The sequence below is a fragment of the Rhamphochromis longiceps genome, linkage group LG18 (assembly GCF_057381845.1).
Source record: "Rhamphochromis longiceps isolate RC_006_pf linkage group LG18, R_longiceps_female_GT1.1, whole genome shotgun sequence".
Lineage (NCBI taxonomy): Eukaryota > Metazoa > Chordata > Actinopteri > Cichliformes > Cichlidae > Rhamphochromis > Rhamphochromis longiceps.
Window position 1 is genome coordinate 16,942,894 of NC_140574.1, and position 25,527 is coordinate 16,968,420.

A 25,527-nucleotide genomic window follows, 5' to 3' on the forward strand; every position below is an offset into this window, starting at 1 on the left:
ATGCCTCTTCCAGAGGATGTTTTGACAGCGATCGGAAGCTACAAGTAAAGTGATCCCACTGGAGCTTCACATACAGTCTGTTCACACAGAATGGTAGGTTCACAGTAATTGGTTATCACAATAAATTTCAAGCGCTGGCTGTTTTGTCTTCCACCAAACTCAAAAAAGCTTAAACACTAAAAGGTAGGAGACAGGTAATAACGAAGGTAGTTCAACGGTTAAATGACAAATCAGGAGAACAATAGCGTGGGTTTTATGAAAGAAAGAAAAAAGCTTCAGCTGTAAATAAGCTGGTAAATGTTTATTGTGAAAGCACATGTGGGTGTTTGCCCTTTGGGATCTTAACTCAATCCAGCTAGAAGAACCAAATCTTGGCTCTCCACTTTCAGACGTGATTATACAATTTTACAATCAACTCTGCTCTGAGCAACAAATTAACGGTGGGAAGGTCCGAGCCAGTTGCATATTTACCAGCTGTTTGTGTCCAATAGCAACTGGGGCTGCATTCATTCGCATCCAGATAAGGAGGAAAAATGAGAGAATAGAAACAGACGGACTTTAGAAGACAAATGGAAACAGGATGTCCTCTCTAATTGTACAGCTGTGTCCCGAGTCACTTATTGAAATTACTGTCCTCGCTGTTGTGGGCCACATGTTGCATGCCAGTGCGTTTATTTTTCAATCTATCTGTGAATAGATAGATAGAAAATCTCACAGGGCGCTTCTCATAAAATCCACTGATGAGGAGACACATAGTAAAAGCTATTATCCTACATTGATTCCAATCTCCAAATCCATAATAATCACACCGGAGAAGACTGAAACGCGGAGGACGAGATGGCGTCATAAGACAACAGTGGCACTAAATAGAGGGTTGCAGGTAAGAGGAAGATTACTGCGCATTCATTGTGTCTTATTTTTATCACTGATTATTTCTGAGCGCTGTAGACGGGGCACAGCGGTGTATGTGAGGGTATGAACGCGAGATGATCCCTGAGAGGCCAACAGACAGAGCCAGTGACCTAATTATGATGAATCAGGGCTGGGAGAAGCTGTCTAGCCACCAGCCGTGTCTAAGTGGTTGCGCACGCGACACCAAAGGGATGCACGGCCTCCACACACCAGCAAAACACAACAGAGATGTACTCAGCACCACAGAGGTGATCAGGGAAGTTTCATGACACTTACTGTTATTATTGAGCACAGGAAATGCAATGAAGGAGACGTGAGGTGATATTTTGGTGACACTTTTTTATAAGAGTAAGCGAGAAACAGAATTCCAATTTTGTGCAAATATGAAACAAGCAGTGGCTCATTTGCTTACTATAAAGCCTGGAAACAATTGCAAACAGCTAGCCAGACTGTGTGACAAAATCCACTTAGCAGCACCTGTAAAGTGCACCAAAGGCCCATGTTCAAGACTCCCTCTTGGCTGGGTGCAGTGATGTTCTCTGTTGTAGCCTGCAGTGGTCATCTGGCAAATTCATAGCAAGAACAAGACTCCAGAAAGCCACCGATCCCATTGGAAGATAGACATTGTTACCATGATGTCACCCACTGGTCTGTGAAGCTTCAGCAGTCTTAGGATTTTGGTCACTTCTATGTTTGTTTGTGTTTTTTAACAACAGAGTGGACCACATCTGGAGAGGGTGGAATGAGTGAAGTTTTCAGCTAATCCTAGAAAGCTTGTGTTTTGACTTTCAAACCTGTCGTGTCTGCAGTTTTTGTAATCAGAATCATGATCTAAATGCTGTTGTGCCAGAAGTATTCGCTTTGTCAAGACAAGCTCTCTAAACTCTTAATAGGCTCGTGTTATTAGTGTTTATCTTTTCTGTATTTATCTATTCATTTTTATTATTATTCATACGAGTAAACAGTCGACCCCGCCTATTCACGGTTCGGTATATATAGCATATCTAAAATATTCACTAATTGCTTCCAATAGGATGACAGTTTAAGGTATATTTAGTGTTTGAACTATTAAAATAGGCAGCTATATCCGTTTTTAGAGAGAGTCTCAAGTATTTGTGGATATCAGCTAATCGCAGGCTGTTGTCATCACTAACCTCGACTGTATAGCAATGTCTAATATAGCAATGCCAGAGCAGCATTGCATGGGTGCAAAACAAAGCAAAATTATTATTTCACCCACCAAAACTGGAGCACACACTATGTGGACAGGCTGTAAGTATAGTTAAACATAATGCCATGTTACTTTGTAGTAATAAAGATGGCATCAACACCACAACAAGGCTGAAGCGGTCTAATTAAGTGAGTTGAGGTTAGCATCAAACTGTCATATAAAAGATGTATGTAGCTACCTTGACCGTTTAAAACAGTTTAAAACAGTTTAAAACAAAATCCTTAGTGATTATTCTGAACTATTTCATATTTGCTTTGTAAAGCAGCTTCTACTTCATATTTGCGTTTAGCCTTCTCATTTTGGAAAGGTGCAATACAAATATAAAATAACATAAAATGTTTGTATTATTGTATTCTTGTTTTATAATCATTGTCGTCTTATTTTTTTAAATTGATTAATTCATTATTTTTATTTATTTGGTTTTGAGTCACCAGGATAAGCAACAGGGCTCATACCATGCCGTAAGCATGCCCAGCTAAAGAAGTGACTATCCTCTTATTTATTTAACTTTCAACTAAAAAGTAAAAAGTAAAGTTAAACTTTTCACTTTTACTCTTTATTTTTAACTATAAATGGTTGGACTTTACAAAATATAATTTAGTTTTAAATAAATCTCAAAAGTAGCAACTGAGACATTAAACTTCCCCCTGCTGGCCATTAAAAATAATGCAGTCTTACCCTTTACTCTACGTCCATCTTCCATATACAGTTAAAGTCCTGACATGTGAACTTTTTAGACGTTTGCCTCTCTTTTCTGTCTTTTTGCTAACCTAAACAAACTGTAACTTCAAATTTAAGAAATACCTGAGTTGATCTTGTCATCAGACTTTTGACAACATGATAAATAAATGCATTTACAAAAACATCAAACTATTCCTTAAAGACAAAGAAAAGATCATATTGGTCCAAATACTGTGAGCTTGTGACTGGAATATACCTATGCCCATTGAGTCCTCGGTAGCAACATCAAAGAGCAGCTGTTCAGGGACACACACATTACCGCATGACCTCTCTTAACTTAGAAGTAAATAGTGAAACTGAATCCTCTTGGGGTCTTGAGAAAGGCCCTCTCTGTAGTTTGGCATGACATTGGGCCCCTGAGAGGTATTAAGAAAAAATCCACATGATATTTAGGCCTTGAAAGTGTTCTTTTGGATTTCTTAGCTGGATCTTTTAGCCCTAAAGCACGATGCAGTATGAAATCATACTATAATATCCACTATGACACATTCTGCAAAGAGCCAGTGGCAGCTAAGGCTTCTCTGGAGATGGTTTGGATTTTTTTTCCACTCTCCTTTTACTCGTTATCTGATCATCTGTGGAGGGAAAAGGTGAGTATGGAGTGTGAACAAAAGGTGCTTGAATAAACTAGCTCCCGGCCACATTATTCAGACTCCGGGTATTGTACTCGGCTGACAAGCCTCAACAAGACACGAACCTCCAGAGAAGCTTCTCTAGGGATGAGTGCGACTCCTTTGCTTGGAGATCTCAGTGGATTAAGGGGGAAAAAAGTGTGTAGATGATCTGTATCTTTAGTTCCACATAATCACAACTGTTGTAGTACATTAAAAAAAAAACTACCCGAGGATGTTATACAACTTCACACAGCAGCCTTGAAGTAAATACTTTCCATTAAGCTGTTACTAACAAAGCTGCTGTGCGTTGACTTAGCGGTGTGTCAGTTTGGACGGTTGCCTTCGATTATGTATAGGTGTTACGCTTTAAACTACAACAATGTAATCAAAACAGATATAACTAATCTAGACATTTAAATGGGCCAGTAGCGCTTTGCAACCTTTTTGGTTGGAGTTAAAAGGAAGCCAACAGGTAAAATCAGCCAGGAAAGCACAGGTGAGTGTAAAACTGTAAGCAACTTTGTTCTGTGTCTGTGTTTTTCCTCTTTTTCTATCACCTTGTTATTCCTCAGATTTACTTTGCAACCCACTAATTGCAGCGACCCCTTGACCTTTCCTCATGCCTAGCTTCACATTTACACAAGCCAACGCCTCAAACGCACTGTAATGCTATGGATATTTACCCAACACTTTCAGTTCCCAGCCAGGAAATTAATTTGGTGTTTGATGTCTGTTATCAGAATCAGAATCAGAATCAGAATCAGAATACTTTATTGATCCCTGGGGGAAATTATTTATTATTATTATTATTATTAATTATTTATAAATTATTAGAGCGTTAATGAGTCGATGAGGCCTTTAATAGTCTGAACCTTGTTATCGCTTACAGAAAAGAGCCTCGTTGTTTTCAGTCTTCCTTTTTACTTCCTTTTGGTGTGTTTTTATGTACACGGCTGCGTGGAGCAGAATTTGCCCCTTTCTGATTTCTTTGTTTTTTGTCCCAATAACACGTTTGTGATCATCAAACAAATTTTGATATTAGACAAAGATAGCCTGAGTAAACACAAAATGCAATAGGTATCCAAACATAGTTGGCCCTGTGTGAAAAAGTAAAATTAAAAACTGGTTGTACCAACCTTGGCAGTAATAACTGGCAATCTTTTGCAGAATTGTTTTAATTATCCACATTGAAGGGTTTTCAAGCTTGAGCGGACTTTGACGAGGCCAATCTAAAACCTTCATTTTGTTCTTTTGAGCCATTCAGAGGTAGATCGCTGTGGTGCGGCACAACCCATGTTTTTAGTTTCTTTAGCTCGTGGCTCGATATGTTGAGATCTTTTAACTTGCTTCACTTTGTCAGACAGGTTCTGTTTAAGTGATTTCTTGATTCCACAGGTCTGGTAATAATCAGACCTGGATGTGGTTGGTGAAAGTGAACTCAGCTTTCCAAGAAGCGTGGTTAATCACAGTTAATTCATGATTTAAAAGGGGCAGCTTTTTTCCCTTAACAATGGCATTTTTTATTTACTCGGTTTGTATTTGTCTACTAGTGAAATTGGTTTGATGATCTGAAACAAGTGTGACAAATGTGTGAAAAATGTAATTAAAATAAATAGGAAATCAGGGAGGAGGCAAATGCTTTTTCACAGCGCTGTACAGATCATATTTTATTTTTTAAAGATTTATGGACTGAGCGCTTGTACTTCTCTGCCACGTTTAACAAAACTGTTGGTTACATAATCACAAAAAGACAACTTCAGTATGTGTTTTTTTTTTCTTTTTAACACAGATCTCTCTGTGATCACTGGAACAGAATAGACATAACAATGTTTACAGCCGCATCCAATAAAACTGCCCACGGTGAAGTGTAAACTCCTCAGGGACTGCCGGTTTTTATTTATGCTGAACAAAACTTGCTTTTGTTATTTTCCTCTTTTTTCAAGAGGGATCGGAAATATTTCAGCAGTCTAAGATTTCAAACACAACCCAGCAAGCAGCTGAATATTTGTATGGAGCGATGTTTTGCAATTATGAGTCTTATAAACACTGCATCAATATTACAATCCCCCTCCGAGAAACAGATTGTTTGTCTTTCCAAGCTAGTAGTCACAGCCTTCCCTGCCATAAATATCTTCTGTCTTTGGTGCATTCCTCTGCTCTCACCGCAGCCTTTGAGTATTTTTCGGAGATTGTCTGGTCTGCACCAATGCTCTCATTCCAGTGGACTGATCACAAGAGACCAGATCCAGCTGTGTCATGAGCCGCAAAGAAAACCACAGCTGATAAGAGACAGAGAAGACGCGGAGTGATGTGGGATAAGGCGTGCCTTTAAAGGCAACGAGCATTTGGATTGCATTAGGAGATAGGGCTAATGACGTTCAGATTAAAACAAATTTAGGCCGGTGTGACTGAAGTAACACTAAATCAACCAATGGCTGGAGATCACTGATGATAGCGTCGACATGAGACATGCCGCTGAGCACAGGAATGGATATGGATCGAGGGCCTGCAGGGGCAGAAACGTCATCGTTGAACAACAGCAGCGCTGGTTGCCACAGACAGCTGGAATGTTCCACCGGGATGACAGAAGGTGTGTCCAATCACAAAAACATCCCCCCCAATCTCTCTCAACACCACCCTTTCCCATCAACATGCCTCCTGGTTGACCCACACCCCCAGGCTCTAATCCCTCAGTCTGAGGTAACTGGTCAGTCGAGACAAATGGCGAGAAGCTGCCTAGTAGTGAAGACGCAGCAGGTGCTGCGCTGTCAAAAAGCCACTTCACACTTCTTCTCTCTCTCTCTCACATCTTCACCACTATCAGCCCTCTGCAAGCCCTGGCCACCCTCACCACAGGAGGGAAGAGCAGGGCTCTCCAGGGTTTAGTTTGTTATCAGCGTACTCCAGCTTTGAAGTGAGCTGGGACAAAATCTGGACTGTGTTTACTTGAAGCCATCTCCCTTGTTGTGTGTGTCAGCCCGAGGTAATTACAGCTCAGCGAGTTGCCCTGACCGTGATGACACGGTGTGGTAGGTGTGGAGAAGTAGGCAGGGCTCAGTGTACATCAGCGTCTGGAGCTGCTCTTACTCACTAGGATGTGGTTTAGACAAGAAAGCTTCCAGAGGGGGGTGGACGATTTGTTAAAAAAGACGACCATGGCCAATATTGTCCTATAATTGTATTGTTATCATCAAGTGCAGGCCTGCTGTGATTTTTTTTTTGACTCTGTAGGGTGTCACATCAAAGCAGTAAACTGGAAAGTGCCATTTTTGTTGCATAATTTAAAGGGGCACAGTGTTAAAGTGGTTGTTTTGGCATACTGATGTTTGGTAAAGCACTTTTAACTCATTCTATTTCACTGTTGGACTCTTACATTTTGAAATCTTATTAAGCTTCTTACTTGACTTCATACCAAGAGTAAGTTTGTCATGCAAAATACAAAACTGATGGGAAACAGACAGGTTTTGTGTACGCTGCGCGCTGTTTATGTGCAGTTTATGCATCCGAAACTTTTAAATAAACTACATTTTTCTAACAAACACTGAAATATCGGAAAGTCCAGTTGTTCTTGATTGCATCACTGCTTAGTTGTTCATGTGCGCAGCTGGGAGTCTCCGTCTGTGTCTTTTTGTGTGCTGAGTCACATATATGCTGAATATATTTTACATGTGTCTAATACTTGCTGATCTTTCAGCTCCAGGTCTAGAAAACACAGAAGCTTTAAAAGAGAGTCATAAAAATAGACAAGTGACACATTAAATAAAAATCCTGCATCTTTGACCTCTACAATGAGGTCACCATCTAGGGTTTGTCCTGGTTTGCGTGCACTTATTTCCCTTTGAGAGTGGAGGATCATTGCAAACAGCCATCGTGTTATGATGAAACACATTTCTATCCTGATAGGCGGGGTCTCGTCTAACATCCACGGAGCACAAAGGGTCACTGAGCGGTCTGATGAGTGTGAAAAATGGTCAAATCTCAACCCAACTTAACAGCCGTGTCAGATTTTGGACTGATAACTACGACTGTGCTCTACCAAACAAAAAAAAGCAAATCTAAACACGTTTAACATAATGAAAGAGCAGGTTTTAGAGTTTTTCTGACAGTAATTTAGGAGAAATACGTGGCAGTATAAGGGCTTCTAATTACGCAGGCAAAACTTGCTGGTTTTGCTCAATTAATAGGATTGTTGCAAAAAATACACCCGTTACTATTCTTCACTTGGAGCTTCAGCTGCATCACAAGCGTCCTGTGAGATTATTTTTGCATTTCAGCAGCTCTATTTCTAATAAAGGACTCAAAAAGACAAGCCAGATCTATCAGCGTTATTCCAAATACACTGGGCACACACTGCTCAGGCTCTCTAGTGAGTGTTATATGATAATGAGGTTTTCCTCCCTTCAGCCTGTTTAGTAGCCAAGACATGATCTTGGTAGCTCTCAGAATACCAATTAACTGCAGAAGCCTTCAGAGCTGTTGGGGGGCAAAAAAAAAGGAGAAAAAAGAAGAAGTGAATATGTATATTAGAGTAGTCAGGTTTAAATGTCACAGCATGCGCTACGATACAGGTTTTTATCATCGATTGTGCTGTACAATCTTGTTTCCCCGACTCCAAACATGCTGATGATGTCACTGTTAGCATGAAGTCAAAGGTCAGATTCCACATAATGCTGCTGAAGCCTCGCAGAAGGGCGGACTCGCAGACCCAGGCGCACGGACTCTGTAATCTGGAACTAAAGTGCTGCTGGAGCTTGGTGCATTGCAAAAGGCCAGATATCCCCCTGCAGTCCTAATGCAGTTGTCAGAGAAGATGTGTAAGCGCTCCGTCACAGTAATACCACAGAAAATAAGTCTTGCATCATCTGTAATATCCTGTGAGGTAGATTCTTCTAACCTCGTGCATCATTTGAGCGTATTACAGGGTGACATGTTATGAAATCCTGTCCTCTTTGTGCTGGCTGAAGATTTCACTTTATTTTGCTGGTGCACGTATAAAAAAGAAAAGAAAAATCTGAGCACAGTTAGGATATTTATCTTGTCACTCTCTTTCTTTTTTATCTTGCTACAATAAATTTTGATTGTTATCCCGATTTAATAGATTGTTCTCACATCTGAAAGACTAATCGTCCTTCTGCTCTGAACAGCGCTGCAGCACACGGCTAATTTGAAGAAAAACGTAAATGAAAATCTCTTTACCGAATAAAAGCTTTCATTTTAACGACGTGCGTGCACACAGGTGACGAATCGCACATGGCAGGTGATTTAATGTGACAGTGAAAGCTTTTCTCTTTTTTTTTACTTTCAAAGTGAGTACACACACAGATTAGGGAGGATCTACAAAGTGTATCACAATCTGATAAGACTTGTGGTGTTTTCATTGGTGAGTGTCCCTGCTTTTATCTCCCACAACTGCCGAGTTTCTCTTATCATGTGCAGCACAGTCTGGAATTCCAGCCTCTGATAATTGTCTTGTAATCTTTGGTCAGCCGAGCAGAGAGTTAAACTATTGAGGACTGTAAAATACTTCAAAAAAACAGATCAGTGAGTCACTAAATTTACCACGAGGGATCTCTCACTAATACAATCTTTGCATTTTGTTGTTTTCCCCAGACCCCTCAGCTAGATCTTCTGGTTATGATCAGCTGAGGAATGCAATTGAGTTTGGCTGTAAAGGAGCAGCAGAAGATAAAGATGCTGCAGAGGGAGGCTCTGCGTACGTACAGCCTGAGCTTTAAGGCTTGTTTCGGTTCGACGTGCTTCGCTGACTGCTTTTCTCTAAAGTGAAAGAACATTTTAGGGATAAACATCATTACATCTATTATAATAATCACAAGATCATAAGTAAATCCTTTCTGTGCTGGAAGAGGTGGCCGATCATATGCTGCGCCTTTTGAAGTCTGTTCATTGCTAGCAATTTTGATAATCAATTCTTTGAACTAAATTTATCAAATAAGAATATCAAACAGTTGCTATTTTCCAGTTTCCCTCACAAAAGGATTGATGCCACTCACGTACGCAGCTTAGTTTCCGATTAGCGCAGACTATGATAACTAATCTGCCTTCCAGCACCTCTAAAGCCTCCTAATGAACATGCTGCATGTATTTCATGGATTTATTTGATCCATATACAAAACTAAAATGTGAAGACAACATGTTCCGCTTCAGCTAACTCACCTGCTGCAGGCTCTAGCTACACAGAAAATACAGATATAAGAGAGCTATTGGTCTTCTCATCTAAGTGAATAACCTTGACCATGTCATTACAATGTTCTGCTAGGAAATCTTGGGTCTTGTCATTTCTGTGGATGTTACTTGACACATAACATCCACCTGAACATTATTGTAGACCAAGCACCCCCCCCCCCCCCCCAACCCCACCCCACCCCTCCCAGTGGCAAAGGCACTCACCCGACAGAGGCTCTGTACCGCAGCAGGACAGTGTCCCCATCCACATCGCAAAAACTGATCAGAAACGACTCGAGGAACACGACAGAGCGCCCGAGGTGTTTGCTTAGTCTCCAAACTCCCCGGATCCCAATCCGATCAAGTGTCCCATGGATGCTTTCTGAAACAGCCAGAGCCACATGTGGCCCAAAGTCAAACACTACAGGAAGGCTCCAGTGGTCCCTGTCAGGTCAGAGCATACACAGTACCAGGCAGGTGGTTTTAATGTTGTGGCTGATCTACAGTGATTAAAGACTACAGTGATTTCATATGTTGTACTCCTTGTGATCTTTGAACCTGCTGCCAGTGTATTGTTATGTTTTGCCAATAAAAAAAAAGTCTCTAATAAGAGTTGGAAAATATGTATTTCATAAAGTGTTTTTTGCAACATGTTTTTAAGGCTGGTTAGATTTTCGATCTCCCGCTGCAAAATAAACCCACTAACAAGAAGCCCGGAGGAATACAGCTTGAGCGTGAGGTAAAGCTCCTCTGCCTTGATGCCAAGAGAAAGCCGAGGCAATGGCTGACCTTGTCCTTCTTTGCTGTTGGTCTGTGGGTTTGGGCCAGGGACAGGAACTCCCTGTACAGACACTGTGTCTGCGATTGCTAAAACTACTCCACAGTAGAACGCTTTGTTCACTGCCACCAAGGAAAACCTAGACAACAAAAACACACACACTCTGGAAAAATGAGCACTTGAGAGGGGCCGTTTTCTCCCCAAAATGTCTTGCTTGGGTTTCAGTGGTCAATAGTATTCCCTTCAGAAGGGGAAAATTCATGCAGCTTTTTCTTTCTTTTTTTAAAGGAATACCTCAAGATAATGCATATAAGACCTGTTGTTATCAAACCATTAATCCATCTTTACAAGTGTTGAAGGGCTGTGATTGCATGTGTTAAAAAAGAGCGCATAACCGCACAAGACTCAAGTTGTTTAACTGCGGGGGGAGTGTGACTTGAGGGGAAACTTATAACTGATACGGTTTGGGGGTCATGTGGTTATTTGTATCACTTATCTTAGCGATCTTAGCGTGAGCCAGCCAAAGGAAATAACAGCATAGCAGTAGAGTTTATTAGATAATTAGATTGTATGCACAAATATAATCTAATACTGGCTCGGCAACTCTTGTGACAGTATATTTAAACACCAGATATTTGGCAACCGCACGCTAAAATAAATATTAATGTTACAGCAACAGTTGGTGCTGTGCGGGCATTCAGCATTTGTCATTCACTTCCAATCCAGCTGACCAAATATCGCTGGCAAATAGTGTCATTTCAATCACAGTGCCCTCAAAGCTGATAGGTTATCCAATTATGTGTGTTGATGCATTTCCTGTGAAGCTAGGACATTGCTCATGACCTTTTCTTGATAGAAATGAAATTTTCTCCCCCTCAGGCTAAGCAAAATCTCACAGCACTCCACCCTTTGAGTGAGTCATGCTGGGATAGTCAAACAAGCCTACACGATGATGAATCTGCAGACATTACTCCTGGAGAAGAGCTGTTTAGAAATCAGCCACCGTGCTCTTCGATGTGTCGCATGGCTCTCTTTCCGCACTGGCGTGTCTCGGGGCGTTAGAGAGTTGTTGACTTTGGGGGGGTGGCGGCGGCAGCGAAGGTGGTGGTGGCGGAAAGTCCTTGCCACTCTTTGCTCAGCGTCTTAGAGCAGGTTATCTCTCCCTGCAGCAAGCCGCCACGCGCCTGTTGCACCTGATTGTCTCATCGGCACATTCCAGGTGAGGAGGCCTGACAAGCCAGGACAGAGCACCCAGACAGTGATACACTTGTTCAGCAGCCGCAGGTGTAGCTGTCCTCTTTTTCTCAGCTCTCCCAGAGGTGTTTGGCGTCGCGGAGGAGTGAGAGTAATTTGAAGCCAAGACAGGGAAAAACCAGTGACAAATTACTTTTTTTCTATGAAGCACAGTAAGAAAAGAGCAGCCATTTTTTATGTGGTCATCTTATTGACCCACATGCCCATCCATCACTCAAAGTAGAGTCTGGAGTAAAAAAAAATAGTAATAAAAAATACAATAATTGACTGAGTTCAGAAAACATCCGCTGCGAGAGGGAAATTTTCAATGTGCACATTCAATCTGCAACTGGGTCGAGCATTATGACATTGTTCAGTCAAGAATTTGAGTGCAGCAGACTATAGGGGCAAAATAATAGGAACACCTTATAACACGGTAAAATCCAAGCGGGAGTTAGCTTGAGCTCGCTGTTCTATATTGTTTTAGTCAAATTAATAAAATAGCTGTAATTTTCATGCACAAAAGCAGCCACCTCGGCTTACGAGACTTATTCAGATAATATAAGTGGGAACAAGAATTTGTGTCAACCACAGCTACAAAAAAGAAAACCAATAAAATACCAGAAATCAACTCAGGATGGCCCTTTAACAGCACGCCAGTCCCCTTGTTCTGATGTTCTAAACCGTGACCGCTCAGTAATCACCAGTACTTCATGACATCAGCAGTCGTGAGTCAAACCACACATGTATTCACACTCAGCGTTCATCTGCAGCTCAGCTAACGACCTGTTTTGTGTCTGTGTCCTGCACATCTTTGACGCTGTGTTGCTTAAAATCTGTCGTAGACAAACACCTGCCAAGGTACTAAAAACCACCTTTTGTGGTTGTTCCCACTACAAAACATCATCATGACACACACACACACACATATATTCACAAGCTGGAAACAATACCAGCCACGTTGCCATGGCTGCTAATTATTCAGGCCTCCCTGTTGACAGAAAACAACCGTAAATTATACATCGTATAATTATATCATTAAAAACATCATAAGAAAAACTAATAACGAGCCCATCTTCTTTTACAGGTTTGTGAGAGAACAAAAAAGTAGGTTTCGATATTTACACTAGAATATTTCAGAGGTTTTGTAATTATTTTTTTATTTTTCCATACTTAGTGTGGCCTTTATATCATATATCTGTCTGCAGTGGAAGCTCTGTTTAATCTTCTTGTGGTTTGTTGTTTTTGTATTCTTCCAAAGTTGTGTTAAAACAATTACTTGTGACGTCAATAAGTAGGAAAAGCACCAGCAATTTTCATCGTGATTTCATTACCTTATTTATCAAGTAAAAATGTCCAACATTTGCTGTCTGCTTTAAAATTAATAGATCGAGTTATAATATTCATATCTGTAGGGTGTTGCATATTAAAGGTGATAGGTTTGTAATAAGCTAAAAAAGATTTATTAATGAAATCTGTGAACTTAATTCTCTAACAAAGCATCAACAAAAACATGAGCATATTATACACCCCTATTATCTTTTATATATGAGCATATTATACACCCCTATTATCTTTTATATAACGGTAAGGTGTTCCTTTGGTACCACTCCTCTACTCCTGCACCTAAAATAGTTTCTGATTAGAAATTTTATTCCACCCCTCCGAAACCAAATAACGATCCTACGCTGTGTCCTCCCCCCCAACATTAATAACGTCTGTTCATCCCCACTGGTACGTGCACCTTCTAAATTTAGGACTTCATGGGTCTGTTCGGCCGTCGCTGAGGGGCGATCAGCCATTCAGGAGGAGGGAGGAAACAGGAACTGAAGCATTCTGATGATGTAATTGGCAGCAGATGTGGGGGAAGACAGAGATAAAGGAGAAGGAATTCAAAATAATATCTGTTTGGGCATGCATGAGGGAGTTATCATGAGCGCAGTGGGATCGTGTTTTGACTTTTGTTTCACTGATTCAGTGTTGCCCAAGTGCTTTCATTTTACAGTGGTCTGAGCTGTGGAAATCTGACATTTCAGTCCAGAAACAGCAGTGGAAAGATACCGAAAGAGCCCTTAATGAAAACATAGCTATACTTCACTGATCAGCGCGCACAGAGGGCCTGGAAGAAATAAAGTGTATATACTAATACTTGTTTTGAGCTGTCGGGGAGCTATAACATCAACTGAAAGGAGGATTTTAAAACCTGGCTTCCTAATGCAGGAAACAAGCAAAAAATAAGCTCGCATGTGAAAGTCACGGCAAAGACAGCGACTGAAGAGGGTCAAGTAGCCACTTTTTTCTGCCTTCCTTGTGGTCTGACAATGAGGCGGTGAGAACAACAAGACAGGACTGAGTAAGAGGATGCAGAGGGGGGCGGATGCAGGCTGGGACCTGCTTCGGCATTAAGTTATGCCTTTGTAAGGCAGAAGCACTTGCCTGTGGCAGGTGCAGGTAGCAGACGTGACGCTGCTGAGGTGTTTCTATTGAGAAGTACCCAACCTGCTGAGTTGTCGGGACAAGTTAGAGGACTCAGTCACCACCCTGCTAGAAAAAACTAACCAGATCCGCACACTATGACTTGCACTTCTAAAGATGCGACGGAGGAACTGGAAAATCCCAGGGCTTGAACGTAAAATTATAGGATTGTTGCGACGCTTGTCATGGAAGCTAATGTGGAAGATAATACATCATAACAGCAATTACAATCTCAGGGATTGTCTCTTTTATGTACCACCCAAAAAAAGCACTAAAGGCAGATTTAAATAAAGGCATATATCATCCACGAAGTGCTCAGCAGTTATATTTAAAATTCGAAATGTTAGCTTTTATGGGAGTGGACTAATCCTAAAGCTTGGGTTTAGAGGGATACATAATAACCAGGGCACTTCTGAAGCTTTCCAGGAGAGGATTCACATTTTCCACTGAAGTCCCAGTCAGAAATGTTTCTTAATAAAAACCCATCCTTCCTGTTCATCGGGGCCCTCGCGGTTATTCGTCCTTCTGGCTCTGTGTGCGAGGATGATTAAAACTCAGCCTCCCCTGTATTCAAGCCACAGAGAGGCACCTGTAGCTGCCGTCATACACTGCAGCGGATCGCCAACAAATGGAAGCTTGCAAGCCTAGCCATGTCAGGTGGGATTCCTGTCATCGCGGCGCAACAGTATTCATCGTCACAGAGGAGTCTGAGTGAGGGAAAAAACAGGAATGAAAAGGTTCAGTGTGTTAAAAAAATGCAAAGAAGAAGCTTCTGAAGAAGACGTGACTCACCATGTGCAGCACTTGCTCAAAACATTTTCTTGTTGTAGGAGTGGCAATGAAAAGCCCGACGCAATCGTTTCTCATCAAAGATGCTGCTTGCAAACTTGTTTCTGACATACTGCAGAGAGAGAGAGAGAGTGGGGGGGGGGAGGGTTTCCTCGATGTGATGGTGTTTAGCTATAACTTATCAAAATTCCATATCAGGATGTTTGCAGTTGAATCTGAGCTCTGATATTTAAGATTCAGAGCCTGTTTCAGCCTGTGTTGAAAAAAAGAGAGAGAAATCCCCCCCAGAGAGATGATGTGAAAGATTTTTAGCCCTCATGCTGGTTTAGAGAATCAAAGATCACGTCAATGCCCACCAACACAGAGTCACAGGAATTTAAATTTACCTCTTTAAGCCCTCTTTAAGCCCCACAGCCTTGAGCATTTTATCAGCAGGGAAGTTCAGTCTGGACTTAACACAATATGCTGGTATTTAAAAATTGTCTTAGTCCCTATAACTAATGGGGCAAATGCGATGATATCCATCTAAAAGCACAAAGTTTGGGGGCAATTACTGTGGACACCTGAAGGAGTGGAGGGTTTTAACAATGAGAGCAAAGTAAGCAAAAGGATCCGCCTTTCCCTCCCCTGTTTGCTTTGCCTGAATGAATAGCAGATCCACCAGCATGGCAGTGTCAGAATAGATTAGCGCCATGGTCCATCTCCCTGCCTTCACAAAATAAAATCCTCTTAAAAGCAGAGGATGTCACTCAATCTCCCGAGACGCATTTGCTTGGTGGACTCGGAAGCTCTCGCTTCTGGGAAATATACCTGCACAAATAGAGGAAGTTTAAACTGAAAATGAGCTGCCAAAGAGGAATTTGCCAAAGTATAAATCTCCCACACTGACTGTATTTCCTCAGACAGGAATACACGCGCTATTAAAGTTACTAATTTTTAAGGCAGCCGTGTATACTCATGCATTATGGAAGTGCAAACAGTCATTAACTTCAACAAATGATGCCCACTTAATCTTTCGTTTTAAAGAGAATACATTTAGGTGGCCATCTTTAAAGGATCTATACGCTGCCTGCAGCTATCTTTTATTTTATAAACATAGCCCAGGGCTGCGAGTAAAAGGAGGATTTTCCAAACCGTTCTGTGTTTTCAGTGCGTGTAACTAAGAAAACAACAGGAAGTTCCTCTATGAGAGCCCAAAGGCAGAGGTTAAGAGTTCAGCACTCGCAAACCACTCTGCTGCTTTCCTTACAAAATAAAAGCCTTTATTTATTCAAAATAAGAAACTTGCAGGATAATGAATTTACAAAAAGCGAAGCATGAAGATGAAAAAAAAACCACTTAACTAATAAAACACACAAGGTGATATAAAGAAAAAGTGCAATTCTAAATATGCCCACATTGTGAATTACGCAGAGTATAAGATGGAAAAATCTTAGGCTTAGGGTGATGGCATGCTTCTCCATAGTGATTTGCACAGTCTGAGACTAGGAGGAGGCACAAAGTCCTTGGGGCTTGCATTATGAAGGGCATCTAAAAGAAACAAATTTGTGGAGCTACCTTCTGTGGTGACCTCTTGTAAATAAGGGAGCAGCTGAAAGTGGCACACAGTCTGTTCATTCAGGCAATTTTTTACATTTTCCCTACAAGGGCACCTAAAAGCAGAATAGTACTATTGGCATGGTCCCGGCAGGCCTGCTCCTTTTGCTCTCCCTTGTCTCTCCCTCTCTCTGCTCTCAGATGGACTTGGGCAGGCCTTGGTGCCTTGCCCCCTTGGGTGGAGCATTTCTGCCTTTAGTCCAGCCAGCACACCTTTCTTCCATTAACTCATTATCTCCTGGGAATAAAAGGCTAACTGAAACCACGCTTTGCCCGATTGTCATCACCTTTATGGTGGTAATCAGCCTATAGGTGGGTTTAGGGTTTTTTTTTGTTTATACCTGACCCTGTTCTCTAGTCTTTAATCCTAGTTTCCTCCCTGTGTGTGTCTTGACTGGACTCAAGTAACTTGCAATCTGAAAGTCTCACTTACTGTTCACCCAAAAAGCAAGGATATACCTGCAAACCCAAAGCTAGCCACCTCTCATTATGACTTACCTAGAAACTTCACGTGCCTCCCCCACCTGTACATCACAAAGGGAAAAAAAAGTCAAAGTTTCACTGGTTGTGGCAGCTTCAACACCAACCTGCCAACTCCTCTCTGGCACTTCCTTCTGCCCCCTTCCCCTGAGTTGGTGCACGCTCAGAAAGACCACTTACCTGAGATTAACTTACCAATGCCCTTGCTTTTAAATCCTGTTGACATAAAAACATTTAAAGCTTGCATTGATCTCAGTTGTTCTGCTTTTAAGTCAGTTTGTTCCTGTAACTGTGAAAAATATAATTTTAATCAAATTAAAACCAGTTTTAAAGTCATATTAGTCACAGTGTTAATTGATACTGTGCTTGTTCGTTTTTAAGGTTATGGTTCATGCAGTTTGAATGTATTATATTAACAAATGCATTTAAAATTAAATTAGGAATTGGCTTTTATAAAAAAAAAGGGGGGGGGGGGGGGGGAATATTCCACATATTACATATACACTCAACAAAAATATAAACGCAACACTTTTGTTTTTGCTCCCATTCCCCATGGGATGGACGTAGAGACCTAAAATTCATTCCAGATACACAATATAACCATCCCTCCCAAACAGTGGTCACAAATCAGTCCAAATGTGTGGTAGTGGGCACATCTGCTATATTGAGATAATCCATCCCACCTCACAGGTGTGCCACATCAGGATGCTGATCTGACATCATGAGTAGTGCACAGGTGTACCTCAGACTGCCCACAACAAAAGGCCACCCTGGAATGTGCAGTTTTTTGCGCTATTGGGGGTCTGGGGACCCAGAACCGGTCAGTATCTGGTGTGACCACCATTTGCCTCATGCAGTGCAACACATCGTCGCATGGAGTCTATCAGATTGTCAATTGTGGCCTGTGGAATGTTGGTCCACTCCACTTCAATGGCTGTGCGAGGTTGTTGGATATTCGTGGGAACTGGTACACGCTGTCGTATACGCCGGTCAAGCACATCCCGAACATGCTCAATGGGTGACATGTCCGGTGAGTATGCTGGCCATGCAAGAACTGGGACATTCTCAGCTGCCATCTGCCCTGAACAATGTGAACCATGATTCATCCGTGAAGCGCACACCTCTCCAACGTGCCAGACGCCATCGAATGTGAGCATTTGCCCACACAAGTCTGTTACGGCGACGAGCTGGAGTCAGGTCAAGACCCCGATGAGGACGACGGGCATGCAGTTGAGCGTCCCTGAGACGGTTTCTGACAGTTTGTGCAGAAATTGTTTGGTTGTGCAAACCAATTGTTCCAGCAGCTGTCTGGGTGGCTGGTCTCAGACGATCTTGGAGGTGAACCTGCTGGATGTGGAGGTCCTGGGCTGGTGTGGTTACACGAGGTTTGCGGTTGTGAGGCCGGTTGGATGTGCTGCCATATTCTCTGAAACGCCTGTGGAGACGGCTTATGGTTGAGAAATGAACATTCAATGCACGGGCGACAGATCTGGTTGACATTCCTGCTGTCAGCATGCCAATTGCACGCTCCCTCATTGCTTGTGGCATCTGTGGCATTTTGCTGTGAGACAAAACTGCACATTCCAGGGTGGCCTTTTGTTGTGGGCAGTCTGAGGTACACCTGTGCACTACTCATGATGTCAGATCAGCATCCTGATGTGGCACACCTGTGAGGTGGGATGGATTATCTCAATATAGCAGATGTGCCCACTACCACACATTTGGACTGATTTGTGACCACTGTTTGGGAGGGATGGTTATATTGTGTATCTGGAATGAATTTTAGGTCTCTACGTCCATCCCATGGGGAATGGGAGCAGTAACAAAGGTGTTGCGTTTATATTTTTGTTGAGTGTATGTACATACTAAGCAATAAATAGGCCCAACACATGTTAGCTAAGAGCATCTAAAAAAAGAGTCGATGAAGGACTAATTAAGTTGGTGGGTGATATTTCCTTGATATTTCATATTTTTTAAATAATGTGAAAACTTTAAATAGACTGTGGGATAGACTGATAAATATGCAGAAACATACAGGGCTGAACACACTGATTCCACCACCTGTCGTAAAAACAAGAAAACACAAATATTTTCACAATCTGTCAAAAACTTGTTTAAATTTGAGGCACACTGGACTTCAAAGAGAGTCCGAAATTAATCAGCTATAACATGCAAACACTCTTCAGCAAAGCAAGTAAATATGTTTAGCATCTTACAGAATGAAAAAATAATAATCTGCTTTTTTCAGCTTTTTTGTAAAACTGGATAACATTAATAACAACAATAATTCTGTTTTAGCATTAAAAATATTTTAAATAAGTTAAAGCACTTGCACATACTGTAGTGGTGGACTAACCAGGTGGTGGTCTATATGTTGAACTGCACATTATGTATTATTTATACTGTACTCAGACATAGTCCCGGTATAAGTATCTGATGTAATAGTTGCTATGCCACACAATTTTGAAATAACTCCTGTGTTTTGTGTTTTTGTTACCTACCCCAAAATTACAAAAAATCCAAAACAATAAAACAAACTTTTATAAAATGTAGAACAAATATGAAATTAGTGCTGACTTTATCTTGGCTACAAACACTATGAATCCTGGGTAATATTTAACATTAATCTCCACTAGAAAATATTTATAAATAAAAGAGTTGTTCAGCTGTTATAAAGATTTAGATTTATATGTTTATTTTGAGTTTTTAGCCCCATGCCTGCTTCTTGCTTTGAACCCCACAGACCTGAAAGATTCATGCACTCCATACTTTCTATTCATCTTCATCTTCCAAGGCTTTTCTCTCCTGTAAAATACTTTCTAAGGTCCTCTGGCCAGAATTTTTTTTTTATCAAACAGATGATTGGGATAAGATACATGCACTCGAAGCTCTTTATTTGTTATCGTCATAATTTGACAGCACAGTGTGAGGAAATGATGATTCAGATGTTTTGACTACATGCACACACAAAAAACCCATCCTGCAATCCATTTTATACAAGTCACACACAGACACTATAAAGGGGAAGGTGTGCAGGAAAATGCAACAGCCGACTGGTTTTCTGTGCTTGATATGTACGATGTTACAACCTTTACTGTGTGTGTGTGTGTGTGTGTGTGTGTGTGTGTGTGTGTGTGTGTGTGTGTGTGTGTGTGTGTGTGTGTGTGTGTGTGTGTGTGTGTGTGTGTGTGTGTGTGTGTAGTTTAACACACTACAGAGTGTAAGGTGTGCAGGAATAGCAGGCAGGTTCTCAGTGCAATGTTATGTCGAGTGTCAGCCTGAAATGTTTTTTTCATTACAGTCAGCATCACTTTCAAACTAATGCACTGCAATTGGAAGAATGTTTTCTGCCTGCACGATGTATGTTTTTGAAACTTCCCTGAGGGGGACGCGTCACACTGGCAACCAAGAAAAGGCAGCTTTAAGTTTTTTAAAGATTCCTGCAGTTTGATCACAACTATTACCAAATAGCTGAAGGCCTGTAATTAACCAAGCAGGTTTGATGCCTAAATCTCACCGATTGTTGAGAGAGAGATAACTCTTTATTGTCATTGCACAGTCATACATAGTACAGTAGTACAATGAAATTGGAAAAACTGTCCTACGTCGGCACTACATATAACACAACACGACACGATATGACACATCACAACGTAACAAACAACACAACACAGTATATTAACTTAGTATAAAAAAGAAGAATAAGTGTATGTGTATTGCACACTGTTATTATTGCACATTAATTATTATTGCATTGTTGTTGCCCCTAAACTCAACCAAACAGCACGTGGAAACAAAAGTAAGCAACAAATGAAATGTAATCCAAGAGAAACTGTTAATAAATAAAAGCCTGCAGACTGTGGTGTGAGCGGGAATTCATTAAAAGGTAGAAACAATATCAGTACACAAAGGTTGGTGTTCATGTATACATGAACTGCCATGAGCATCTGTGTGTACGTGGTGCACAGAGGAGCTGGGAGGACTATTTTATTTTTGCCACATTTTATTGTTTTCATGTACAATCATTTCCACACTTATTTCTTATTATTGCATTTTACTCTCAGGTCCAGTGAACCTGACTGTGTAGGGAATATACAATCAGTTTCTTTCAGTGTTCTCAGTAAATATATTGGTGGTTTTTTTTACAAGTAAATTTATTAATTTTTCTTTTAATAAAGACTGAGAACACCACACAGGGTTGAATGGCTAATCTGCTGTATGAATCATTTTCTAACCAGATAATTCAATCAAACTACAGCGAGCTGGATCAAAATTAAAAAGAAAAAAACAAGCTTAATGAATTCGAAGAAATTCAGTGAGTCAATACTCTTCCTCTCAGTCTGCTGCTGTGCTGCTGTCAGAAATGTTGATCTGCTGTGTTGCACACTGCAAAAACATATTTATTTATTTATTTATTTATTTTATTTTTTGTGTCCCGTTTGGATCTTTAGCCATCAGAATTGTTGTCTTAAGGCCAAGAAAGATGCCAAGCGGATTTATTTTACCAAGTGGATCATCATGGCCTTGCCATATTGGTCCATTTGATTGACCTTTATTATAATTATATATTTATTTTATTTTCAGTTGCTACAAACGGGACAGACATGACTGGGGGATAGGACAGGGAGAAAGAATGAAAGAAAGAGAGGGAGAGAAAGAAAACCAAAGGGGAGAAGAGACGGTGAGAAGGGGGGGAAGAAAGAAAAACAAACAAACAAACAAACAAACAAAAACAAAAAAAACACCTGGATCACCTGTATGGAGAAAAAAAAACAGAAGAGAAAGCAAACAACAAAGAGCAACATAATAAAAAAAACAGCACCATCACAATAAACTAGCTAGCAGTAGATAACAGTAAACTAAATAATAAACGATATTGTGCAGCACGCAAGATAGACAGCGCACAATGTGCTTTGAGGCAGCAGCCAAGAGAGCTGTAGTCCGCGTCTGTGAACACCCGTGTGTACACCTGTGTGCATACCTGTGTGGATCAGCATGCTTGTATTCCAAAGGTTTCTCCATGTAACGATCTGCTAGTGTGGGGAGCCATAGCCCCGTCCACCAGGGTATGAAGCAGGTATGGAGGAGATCCAGGCCCCAGATATCCAGAGGCCCCAGAGTACAAGGACCCGAGGAGGACCACCAAAGGGGGGGGAACCGTGCCACCCTCCTGGGAAGAGCTGAGTAGAGCCCCAAAGGAGAGGTCACCCCGCAGCTACGGAGCAGAGGCCAGAGGGGGTTGCCGACAAAAAAAAATCAGTGAGTCAATACTCTTACTCTCAGTCTGCTGCTGCGCTGCTGTCAGAAATGTTGATCTGCTGTGTTGCACACTGCAAAAACATATTTCTGAGAAATGTTGAAAAATTACATGGAAGATTGGAACATGTCTCAAGGTAAATGTTTAGACCACATCTAACAATAGCCTTCACTGACTTCCTAGCTCACGTTACAGGATGTGATACAATGGTTAAGCTAGAAATCAGTTTTAAAATATACGTTCTGCACACAAGGCTGAGTAAAAATGTATTATTGTTGTTCTGGTAGAGACATGGCATTTCATTCAGTATATATTTCGCCATGTATTTCTGTGTAATGTTTGTTTAGATTTTATCAAACACAAACGTGTCTGCCAAGCACGATAGCAGCAAGTACAGAAAAATGTCTGCAGTGTAACTCTCAAGGAGCAAATTAAGCTAAAGCAGCAGCAAAAAGTGCAGTTCCTCTGGTGGCCACTTGAGGCTGGCTCCAAAAAAGAAAATTTGTCTCAATACAATCCGATGTTAAAATGCCTGAAGTTACTGCATTAAAAAAAGCGTGCTTAAGGCTACAGCTGTGTAACATCATATCCACAATAATACCTGTATACATTTTTAAGTATCATTATCATTGCTGTAATAACATAATGTGTTTATGTTCCCTAGTACAAGAAAAAAATGAAACAAGTCTGGGCAACTCAGGGAGTGAAAGCAGCACATCAGCCTAAGATGACAATTTAGCACCTTAAAAGGTGCAACTTCCACAACCTCCAATAAGATACGACAGTACTTTGCTACAAGAAAACTCTTCCTGTCGAAGGCTACGATGGAGGAGATATTAGCAACTGGTGATGTGTGACCCAAATGTCAACAAATGACTCTACCAAGCCTTGCTGGAGCACTCCCTAGCTGCACTCCATATGACAGGAAGAGCAAACAGTGGATGGAAATTACTGATGTTGTTCCACAGTGGAAAAACAAGACTTTAAGCAGCTGGTTAAAAATCCAAACCCAAGTTATAACATCCCAAGTAGAAACTATTTTTCTGTCTTGTTATGCAACAGCATTGTGCATCTCCTGGCGAGTTACACGGTTACGTTACTTTACTTAAACTAAAGTGTTCCAGGGGAAACACTAGCTAGATAGGCTACTTTGGTGCTTACATTTAAATGACACTGCGTCACTACAACTGTGCTGCTGGTACACCTGTAAATAATGCTTCCTGCAAGCATCAATAAAACATTGTTCATTCTGTATTTTTGAAGCTATATAACCCACACCCCACTTTTAGCCTGTTGCAAAATATAATTTTTACCTCTGTGGAGAGTTAACCTGCATGGGCAGAATCTTTTGATTGGTGTCTGCTAGTCCTTATCCCCAACTTTGAGTCAATATACTGGACCTCTTCATTGTCTGCTGATATATCTGGTGCCTTCCTGTGAAGTAGACGCATGTGCTTCAGTTTTGGTGGAGCAAGGCAGAGCCAATGTTAATAACCATTATTTGGTGCTTAGCTTAGCCAGGTCAGTGCTCTGTTTATGACTTATTTACTTACTATGACATAGTCAGAAATATCAAACCATGGTTAAGCAGTTTTACTCATGTTCGCTGCTGCCATCCCAGTTGGCGAATCAGAGTTGGTGGAGCTCCAACTTTCTGGGTTGGAGATTAAACTTGAGAGCGGCTTTCTGTCTGAGAATTCCTGATTTCCAACTTTCCACTTCAAATGGGACACAGCATAAAGAGCTGATATGTCTGTATTTGCGTTGCATAGAGTTTGAGACAGATTGCCAACCAAACTAGCATTAGCTGGTTAATTAGCATTCCACCTTTTCATCCTAATACCATGTTGATTTTTGGGGGCTTCTGTCTCAAAAAAACACAACATGGTGGGCAAGACACTAATGCTGAAGCTTAAATGAAGATTCCAAAACGAGTAAGGAGCATCGCTACCATTTTTTTAACCGTCTCTGTCTCAGTATAGTGATTGAAATACCAAGTTAACATAAATCTATGCACAAACCTAGCTGATCTACTCCACTAAGTTAAATATACTACTAATAGTCATACCTTACTGTTTGTACAAAGCTGTTTTGTTAGCATTGTAGCTCTGTATACAAACTTGTTTAAGCACTAGCCTAGATCAGTTGACGACCATTTGGCAACCAACATTCACACAGGGTAAATATGTATATTCCACGAGTGGTAGGTTGCAGGCCATCAATGTGAAAATGACTGCAAACATCCCAGTCACGCAAGGGCTGGGGCATAATTAATATAACAGTTAGCATTATGAGCTTTATTTTAAAAAGACCATTTGAAACTCTGTTTGGTTATTTTTCGGCAATGAGGTTATTCACACGTAATTATGATTGAGTCATTCCTACTATTCGGTGCCATTTCAGTGTGATCACTCTTCATCAAAAAATACAAAATTTTGAATTATTTTAACATTTCATCTAAAAGAGGGATTTTCAACCTATAAGAAAAATGTATTGGTCCAGCTAAGGATATTATATTATAATATTTTTTAAAATCAAAGTCTTTACCCATGACGTGCCAAATGTCCACCCTGTTACAGGACATTCAATTTTCTATTAATAACTGTTTTGAATACACAGTTATAGTAATATTTACATTTTCTAAAAGCTACAATGTCCCTTTTTAAAATCTGCAAGGAAATTTCATGTTACAGTGCATAGCAATAACAGGGGTGACGGTAACAGGGGGGAGATTTTATGCTAAACTTAGCCATTACTACTAGTATGATGAACAACAAGCTAGTACATGGTGACCACTAAGAACCATTTTTAACATGTTTATTAGCCATATTATAAAAATTACAAAAAAAAAATTGTTTCCACTATTAATAAGCGTAACAGGTTGGACGTGTTATGCTTTGCCACATTACAAAATCTTGCTAAAACATTGAAAAAAGGGTTGATTAAAGAGTGGTACTTACTCGTCTTCTTCTTGAAAGTTTTCCCTCCAAAATATGTTACATCCGGGAGTGTCATGTGACTAAAAGAATAATCAGGTGATGTGTTCTATGGAATTCTTATCAGAGTAACAGGGGTGACAGTTGATTCAGGGACACAACATTTTTTAAAGATTTTAAGTATTAAACATGCATTAATAATAAAAAAGAACATTTGATGAGGAACATTAGAAATAAGCCAATCCAGAAATGATGAAAAATTTAGATTTTTTTTTTTTTTTTTTAAGTTATATTTGTAACTG

The 25,527-nt window shown here is 40.7% G+C and overlaps 1 long non-coding RNA gene across 2 annotated transcripts; it reads right to left on the reverse strand.

The window, feature by feature from the left end:
- Positions 1-21,147: 21,147 nt before the first annotated feature.
- Positions 21,148-25,271, reverse strand: LOC146648022 (uncharacterized). 2 transcript variants are annotated; one of them, XR_014908503.1, is made up of 4 exons: positions 25,250-25,271; positions 23,603-23,723; positions 22,014-22,247; positions 21,148-21,418 (listed from the first exon to the last, which is right to left on the reverse strand). It is a non-coding gene; the product is annotated as an uncharacterized LOC146648022 (long non-coding RNA). The 2 variants fall into 2 exon arrangements; XR_014908502.1 differs by having other exon boundaries at positions 21,148-22,247.
- Between the last annotated feature and the right edge of the window lie 256 nt (positions 25,272-25,527).